At 37.2% G+C, this 8098-nt stretch overlaps 1 long non-coding RNA gene across 3 annotated transcripts; it reads right to left on the reverse strand.

The window, feature by feature from the left end:
• Window positions 1-801: 801 nt before the first annotated feature.
• LOC149018059 (uncharacterized) lies at window positions 802-7131 on the reverse strand. 3 transcript variants are annotated; one of them, XR_016172893.1, is made up of 5 exons: window positions 7047-7131; window positions 6872-6951; window positions 2656-2746; window positions 2412-2543; window positions 802-1438 (listed from the first exon to the last, which is right to left on the reverse strand). It is a non-coding gene; the product is annotated as an uncharacterized LOC149018059 (long non-coding RNA). The 3 variants fall into 3 exon arrangements; XR_016172892.1 differs by having other exon boundaries at window positions 802-1495; XR_016172891.1 differs by having other exon boundaries at window positions 802-2301.
• Window positions 7132-8098: the final 967 nt, after the last annotated feature.

Genomic DNA, 8098 nt, shown 5'->3' on the forward strand with positions numbered 1-8098 from the left:
TGTGGTCGACAAGCCACATAAAACTCTCTGTGCTTGAGGCCCTAAACATGACAATTTGCAGATTTTAATATGGGTATTATCAAATTTTTATAGGTTATAAGAAGTGTATGGCCCGGATGGGTAAGGCGGGCTTTGAATGTATATAAGGTATTTGTACTTTTTCAGATCTACAGTTCTACTATATGCAGGTCCCAAGCTCCCAACTCCACTCTTAGTTTACCAAAGATATAAGTAGATTCCAAACCTCTCTTTTATTCTATTTCATTTGAAAGATAATTGGATAAGGGTACAAAATTGCAAGATAATTGGATAAGGGTACAAAATTATCTAATAGAGATTGTTCAGTTGATAATGAACGACACCTTTTAATAAAGAGGTTAGAAATTCAACACTCTCTATGATATATTCATAAAAAAAAACTACCAATTCATCCCCCACCCAAAAAAAGAAAAAAGTTATCGGTTGAAAGGTAACAATTCCCCTCCCAAAAAAAACCATTTTAAGGAAAATACTACCGAATGCTCTTATATCTGCACTAGCTAATTTTTTTCTCTATGAAGCTTGGACGTGATGAATTTTGCTTTGGTTCTGCGTCATTAATGGCACTGAACCATTATGCGTTGATTTCGGCCATCAGATCGAAATTTCAGTCTCGACAGAATATCAACCATCAAGAATCAATAGTCAAAATTTCATTGAGATTATAATCTCAACCGAGATCTTAATACGACGACCCAAGTTACATCACTTAATGGTTCAGTGTATTAATGGCACTGAACTGTAGCAAGGTCCAGGCGTGATTCACTGTTCTTCCACATAAAACGGGAGATCGTTCTTGGATCTCTCCACCAGGTAGGACTTAGGAGTGTAGGACAAAGGGGCAGGAAGCATTATTATTCTTTATATGTAGACGAATTTGCCTCGGGTTCTCAGTTCTCACTCAAACTCGTTCATGGTTCACGCCTTAAGGGCATAGATGATACCTTGCTTGTGAAAATTCACAGTATCCATCTAATTTCCTTTAATGAAATTGATCTCTTCTGATTTCAGCATCATTAAGCTTTCGTTCTAGTTGTGGAATGGTGTTTGCATATAATAAGAAATAGTTTGATACAGAACTCACAGCAGTCGGAGCTCCTCTGTAAGAAAACTATCATATTTTCTCTGATACAACATGAATAGTAATAGCCCACTGTAAGATACAAACTACCATATTTTCTCTGATACAACATGAACAGTAATAGTACTAAGTACGAGAGTTTTTCATTGACAATAATACTTGGTCACACGAATGAGAAGGACAACCATGATAAAGGCACAAGTCATGAAAAAAATTAAAAGCCAAGTTAAACATGAAGTCTGGGAACTTTCTGACTTTATTTGCATGGCCAGAGCATGCCAAGCTACTCTCCACTGCCATCTCTGTTGAATCAACTATCTGCACTCAAGCCATGACAAATATGAAAGGGTGGGCTCTGTAGTTGACCACATTCAGCTGCAGTGGAAGGGCTCACAACAGTTTGAGATTCCCACGAGAGAATGCCCCCATATCAATTAACAGAAACAAAGATTGAAAAGCCAATGGGCTGTGACATATCCACAAATAAATCAAGACACTAAAACTCTTCAGTTGTTCAAAACAACCACAACCACCACAAAGGAAATCGATAATAGGCTATAACAATACTGTAGACCACATTACAGCTCTTTACAGGTCAGATGGCACCCCCATTTTTTGAACACAAGGTCCACGGCTAATATGTGAAATTTCAGCTCTAGTGAACTAGTCAAAGTGATGAAGTAGACCTTTAAAAACTCCGGGAACATGTGAGAGTGCACGGTAATTTTTGGCTTACAATAGGCATGTCTCAAACTCTCAACATAAGAATTTTTTTTATTAAACCTGGGTCTAAAATTTAGACATGTCGCATCATATCCTGTCCACTGTAACCAACAGTTGGAATAGCCACATGGCCCACATCATTAGTCTGTGGGACAATAAGGATGTAACAAGCATGAAGCCCTTCATATGTGAAGGTCAAAACTCTTTTGCCATCTTATTGCTCTACTTTCGGTCAATGAGATAAGACACATTGATGCAGAACAAAGTAGAGACCTTAAAGATGATATGCCTACAGAAGACAAATATACAGGTGATTATTCAAGTAGATACCCAAAGTGCAAGCTGTCCATGATTGACACAAATTGACTTGATGAGTCCACACACTCTTCTAAACAGATTAGTTTTTCTTCAAGTTTACAGGATAGCAATCTTGAATTTGAACAGGATTTGAGTCAGTCCTAGAAGACGGGGGGAAAGAGAAAAGACAGCAAGAGCACCAAAGCACTATAAGATAATGAAATTATTAAAATAAAGAATATAGTTTCAATTTTCTGTTTATGAGTTATACCTTCTCCGTGTCTTGCAACGATCGGTTTATCAAAATGCTGCTCTCCTTGAGCTGTCTATCTAACCCCACCATTTCATCTGTCAAATCTTCTTGGAGCTTTCTGTTGGAGGAGGCAATGAGGAATTCAAGTAGCTTTCACAAATAACAACAGCACCAGTGTCATATGTTATTGAAGTCTTCACTTATAGTTTGTTTACTCAGACCAAAAATGGATCATGAAGACGGACCAAATAGTTAAAAATACCTGTGCTTTTCAATACGTGCCTGTGCAGCAGCACCTAGCTTGATCAGTCTCGGTGATCTTATGAGTTCCTTCTTGAGATCTCACAGGATGCCTGTGCATTTAAACCAAGTCAGTCAACTAAAATTTGCATTACTTAGGACAAGGGAAAGAAGCTCAAATAACAGAAAAATTCCGGTCAACAAAATCACCACAGCTTATCTTACAGAATTCTCCTACGCAGTCCTGCAGAAGGAGAAACACAAGATTCCTCTTCTGCTGTAAGACTTTCTTTATCACAGGTCCCACTAATAGTCTCTGTTGATCAAGGTTGTCAAGGCGAAAAGGCGACCAAAGTGGTTGGGGCTCTACCTAGGCAATTAGGGGACAAAGCAGCACCTAGGCGAGCAATAAGGTGACAAAAGTGGTTGGGTCAATTTTTTTCAATACGACTACTTTTAAGCTGAAAACTTTCTATTATAAGCTAAACAAACATTCAAGAATCAGAATTATGAAAGATTATTCAAAAAAGAACACAAGCATAAGTTCATCTCATCAAGCATCATAACATATGACTATAAACTATATCAAATTATAAATACAAAAATGAAAGTAATAATTTTACATGTTCACTTACCCCTATGATAGTGTGATGCCAAATAAGTGCCTTATCCATTTAATGATTCATTGATTCCCGATTCCGAAATGACTAACTATTAAGTTCGTATACGGCTTTGTAGAATGAAATTTGATTTTAAAAAAATCAAGAAAACAATATTATTATGTACAAAATGTAAAAAAGGCGACCGTTTTGGCGTCTAGGCTGAAATAAGGTGCACAAAGCGACAAAGTGGTAGCAATTAGATGAAAAAGCGGCAAAAAACTGCATGTTAACAAAACGTTCAAAACAAGGCGGTTGAAAAACCGCCTTGCCGCCTAGGCAGACGCTTTGACAACCATGCCATTGAGCCTGGCATATCAAACTAGCAATTTTGCTAAAGAGCTGGTTAAAAATAGATAGCATCTACAAGACAACTCATAGCTTTAAGCATTAAAAAACAAGTACATATATATATATAAAAATTCATGGCTTTTAGAAATAGCCCCAAAGCTAGAAGTCATCACTCACTGCATATAAGAGACTAAAAGATCACCAAAACTGATGGATTTAAAGGTAAAAATTCTTGTAGTGGATGTCTTTCCCCATGGTGGGAGATCTCGCGAGATATCTTGCTTTTTCAAAGAAGTGAGACCAGATGGAGATCGAGAGCAAACAATTGGGATATCTTCCTCGAGATTTTGCCATATTCGCCCTGTATCTTGTCATATCTTGCTGGAACTCTCAATTTTTGCCATTTTTTTGCAGATTTTGGATAGATTTTCACTTGCAACTACTCTTAGCACATCTCCAATATCAAAGGAAGATCAATCATTCTATGTTTGTCTCATGAACTTGTAATTTAATGACTTATATAGAACTTCTAATGGTTGTATAATTTTATTATTCTATTCTTGAAAATTGAGATTGTGATATTCATATAAATAGAATTTTGATGACATTTAGATTATTTGATACATTTGATACACTTGCTTTTCATTTATATGCCTTAAATGTTATATATTACATGTTGTATAACCTTACATTCCCTAATCCTACAACATTTTGGTTTCACACTATGAGTAGACTTAGAAATCATACTTAGGGTTGTTTTCAGACAAATCCAAGGCCACCAATGTGTTCAAAAGGCCTTAAATAGGCTAAATACCAAGTTTCAGCCCAGTTGGAACCTTATAACCCACCGACATGGGCCACCGAGTTGAAGCAAAAAAATCGCATATCTCGAGATCTTGGTTTTTTCAAAGTGGCAAGATCTCTGCCAATGATGGGTTAGTAAAGCGGTTAAAGGCTCAACCTCCTTAGGGGAGGTCTTGGGTTTGCACCCATTCGGTGGCATTAATTATATAAAAGCTCCCTTGAGGATGTAATCGTGGTGCGCGCAAGCTAGCCCGGATGAACCTCATATCCAAAAAAAAAAAGTGGCAAGATCTCTCGAAGAGAGCGAGATCTTCTACCATGCTTCCCATGGTATTTTTCACTGAAGATATACTCCAATTAATGCTCAAAGTTATTGCTACATAAGTAACAATTTGATGTAACACAGGGTTTGGGCCAGCTTTCAAGATCCTCTAACATTGAACCAGGAGCAATATAGGCCTTAAGCCCTTGCTGTTTTGGGTTGAAACCCAGAAAACAGCAGCTTAATCACTCTCAGAACTCTCAAGGAACCCTACAGCTAGGTCTGATTGGGTTCCCAATGCTTGAATGTAGGAGTAGGTAGGTCCAGGGTTATGTCTAGGCTAAGATTAGGACTGAAAATTTAAGAGAATTCTTCTGTTCTAAACAATCTATAGTTGCAGAATTTCCAAGTAGGATTAGGTCTACTAATGTGTTTAGGACTCTTAGATAGGCCTAGGGTTTGGAGCGGAGGTAGAGATGGTGTAGGGGAAGATAGACCTAAAAGGGTTTAGGGTTTGGTTTAGGGGTTTGGGAGTTACGAGAGTTTCAGTGGAACTCATAGTTGTCATGGCGACGAGGCGATGCGAGGTGGTTTAGGCTAGTTGAGGTGATGAGTAGACGAGGCGCTTTTGTGGCAGTCGAGGCGTTTTAAGTGAAATTTTTAATGTACATCTTATACACTCTAATTCATTATAAATCTATCATATCTTATAGCCAAATATCCCCATAAGTAGAAGAAAAAAAAATGAAAAGAAAAAGACATATTCTAGTCATACTTTATGGCATATATTGAGGCATTCATTTGTCTTGATGATAATAAAGCTCCTATTCTGAAAAAGAAGACAGTAATGAAGAAAATTGGTTTTTCAGCAAACAAGGTCATAGGTAGAGACCATTAGGCTTTCATGCAATTTTTTAAATTAGAAAAGATTTATCAACATGTGAAAGATATTCCTGAAGTATGTATGAAAACCCTCAAGGCATTGGTATCTACAATGTACCCTACATGAAAATTTCGAGGGAAAAAGAAATTGGCAACCAATATGGTGTTAGGGTCATATGAGAAGTCTTACACAATGTTGCCAGGGTATGGTATAATTTAACATTGTATGATCCAATTTGAAGTTGTTAACCTCAAAGAATACCCCCTTCTTTTCTGGGGGGGATGGGTGAAGGAAGTTTAAATTCAAATGCACGCATGTTAAAGCTGACACAAAAGGCCAATAGACTAAACAAACTCTTCATATAACAGCTGAACACTCTAAAGAATCATATGTTTTGTTAGAAATGAGGGTCATAAGCTTCTTTGCATGGAGTACCATACACACAATGCTACTAAATGGCTTACAAGAGTTACTAGTCATGAAGATTCCAAGATAAAATGACCAAACTATCATTATATAGATATTAGACCACTTTTCTAGTTGATATTATTAACAAAATGATGAAAGAAAAACGATATACAAGTCAAGACTTGAAACAACCCAAAGGAGACACAGGTTTTGACAAGAGGTACATGACAGAAATGAGGGAAGGAGTGCCAGGTGAATGGCTAATTATGAGTGACTGCTAGTAAATATACAAAGGTTAATGCTCACCCAATGAGACTGGCTGATAAACCACTGCATCCAAATTTATAGATAGATGAGAATAGTTCCCAACAGAACTTCAATTAGTTAAGTGAATATTGTCTCACAAACTCCTCCCACGCCACAAATGTAGAACAGACCATCTACCCGCTTGACAATCTAGAAACCATGACATCCTAATCCAACATTGTTGTAAAATAACTAGATATACGGACCCAGGATTTCTTTCCCTTTCCATTATAGGTTGGAGACAAGTAGCTTCAGGTTTTTCAGGATTGTGAACACAGTTCCTATTTCAGCAGTTAATCACCCGGATTGAGGAAAAAACCCATTAAATCATAATAATCAAAGGATAGACATGTATAACAAACAAAAATCAAGAAAACTCTGAAAAAGCAAATGTAGGGTACTTCAATAGAAAACTTGATAAATGCATGAAGGATATCTGCATTTTTTTCATCTCAGCAATTAGAGTACAGGAAGACATTCCCTAAGAAATTGAATAATATGAAGAGTCAATGATCAACAAGACCGTTTCTTGATGATCATCCAGATTATCCCAATTGATAACGACAAAAACACCAAGAAGCAAACATCGAACGAAAAGAAAAGGAAAAAAGAGAATGGGCATTACCGCTGAGAAAACCCTTAGCAAGGGCTGCCGTCTCTATTTTCCCCTCAAAATTTCTTGGCATAAAATTAGCTCGAAAACTCCTAAAAACACAGAGATATAATCCATTAAATCTAAGAAGAACTAGGTAAACAATAAACGAAACGGAATCATCAAAAGGAGAAGGGAGAAAACATACGTGACTGAAGCAGGAAGTGACGATCGGCAAAATATCAATTGATTTTTCAGTTGGTCGGTGCCTCGGTAGTTAAGTTCAAATTTTCGTACGAAGAATTTCCCCATTTTAACATGCAAGTTTGGCCCTGGCGGCCCTCACCCGCCCTAAGCCCGCCCTGAGCCCGAATAGGGCTGGCTAAAGATTTGGCCTGGTTGGGCAAATTCGCCGACTACGGGCGGGCCGGATTCTCTCCTTCCCGCCCGTCCCGATTTTGCCCGACCCGCCCCGTTTTGGCCCGATCTTGACCCGACCTGGCCCGATTTTGGCCGCCGGCCCCGATCCTGGATTTTGGCCCGATCCTGCCCCGATTTTGGCCCGATCTTGGCCCCGTTCGATCTGGCCCCGATCTTGGCCCGATATTAGCCCGACCCCGATCCTGGCCGATTTGAGTCTAGACTCGGACCCTCCACCCCATTGAGAGGAATTAATTGTAATACATAAAGGTGGATATTTGACACGTGTCAAATTTTAAAAACATGATCATGTTTTGTAGAAAATTAATAAAAATAAACTATAACTTCATTACCAATGTAATAAGCATCTATTTGATTTTGGCCCTGATCCTGACCCTAATTTTGGCTATAATCTTAATATAATTTGACGATGATCATGTACTACAGTACTAGATTTTTACCCTGATCTTCATACTAACATTGATATGAGTCTTGATTTTGATATTTAGTCACTTTGATCATATTATACTATAAATTCACTTTTTATATTATTTTTAAGGTAATTTTTATTTTTCCAACAAAGTCATTTTTAGTTCAATAAAATATGGATTTTGTTTTTTGACTAAGGCGAGATAATATATTATAAATAATAATAACTATTACATAAAGAACTAATATCTAACAAATCTATACCCTAACTTCTCATCATGAATATCTAACAAATTTACTATGATATTTCAAAAAAAATTATTAAAAACATATAGCAATATTTGTAACTAAAACATCATTTTCTTTAACTATGAAAAAAATACCTTTTTTTTTTGTTGAATACTAAATTAT

This window comes from Hakea prostrata, chromosome 4 (assembly GCF_041222555.1).
Source record: "Hakea prostrata isolate BN-2017 chromosome 4, UWA_Hpros_2, whole genome shotgun sequence".
Classification (NCBI taxonomy): Eukaryota; Viridiplantae; Streptophyta; class Magnoliopsida; order Proteales; family Proteaceae; genus Hakea; species Hakea prostrata.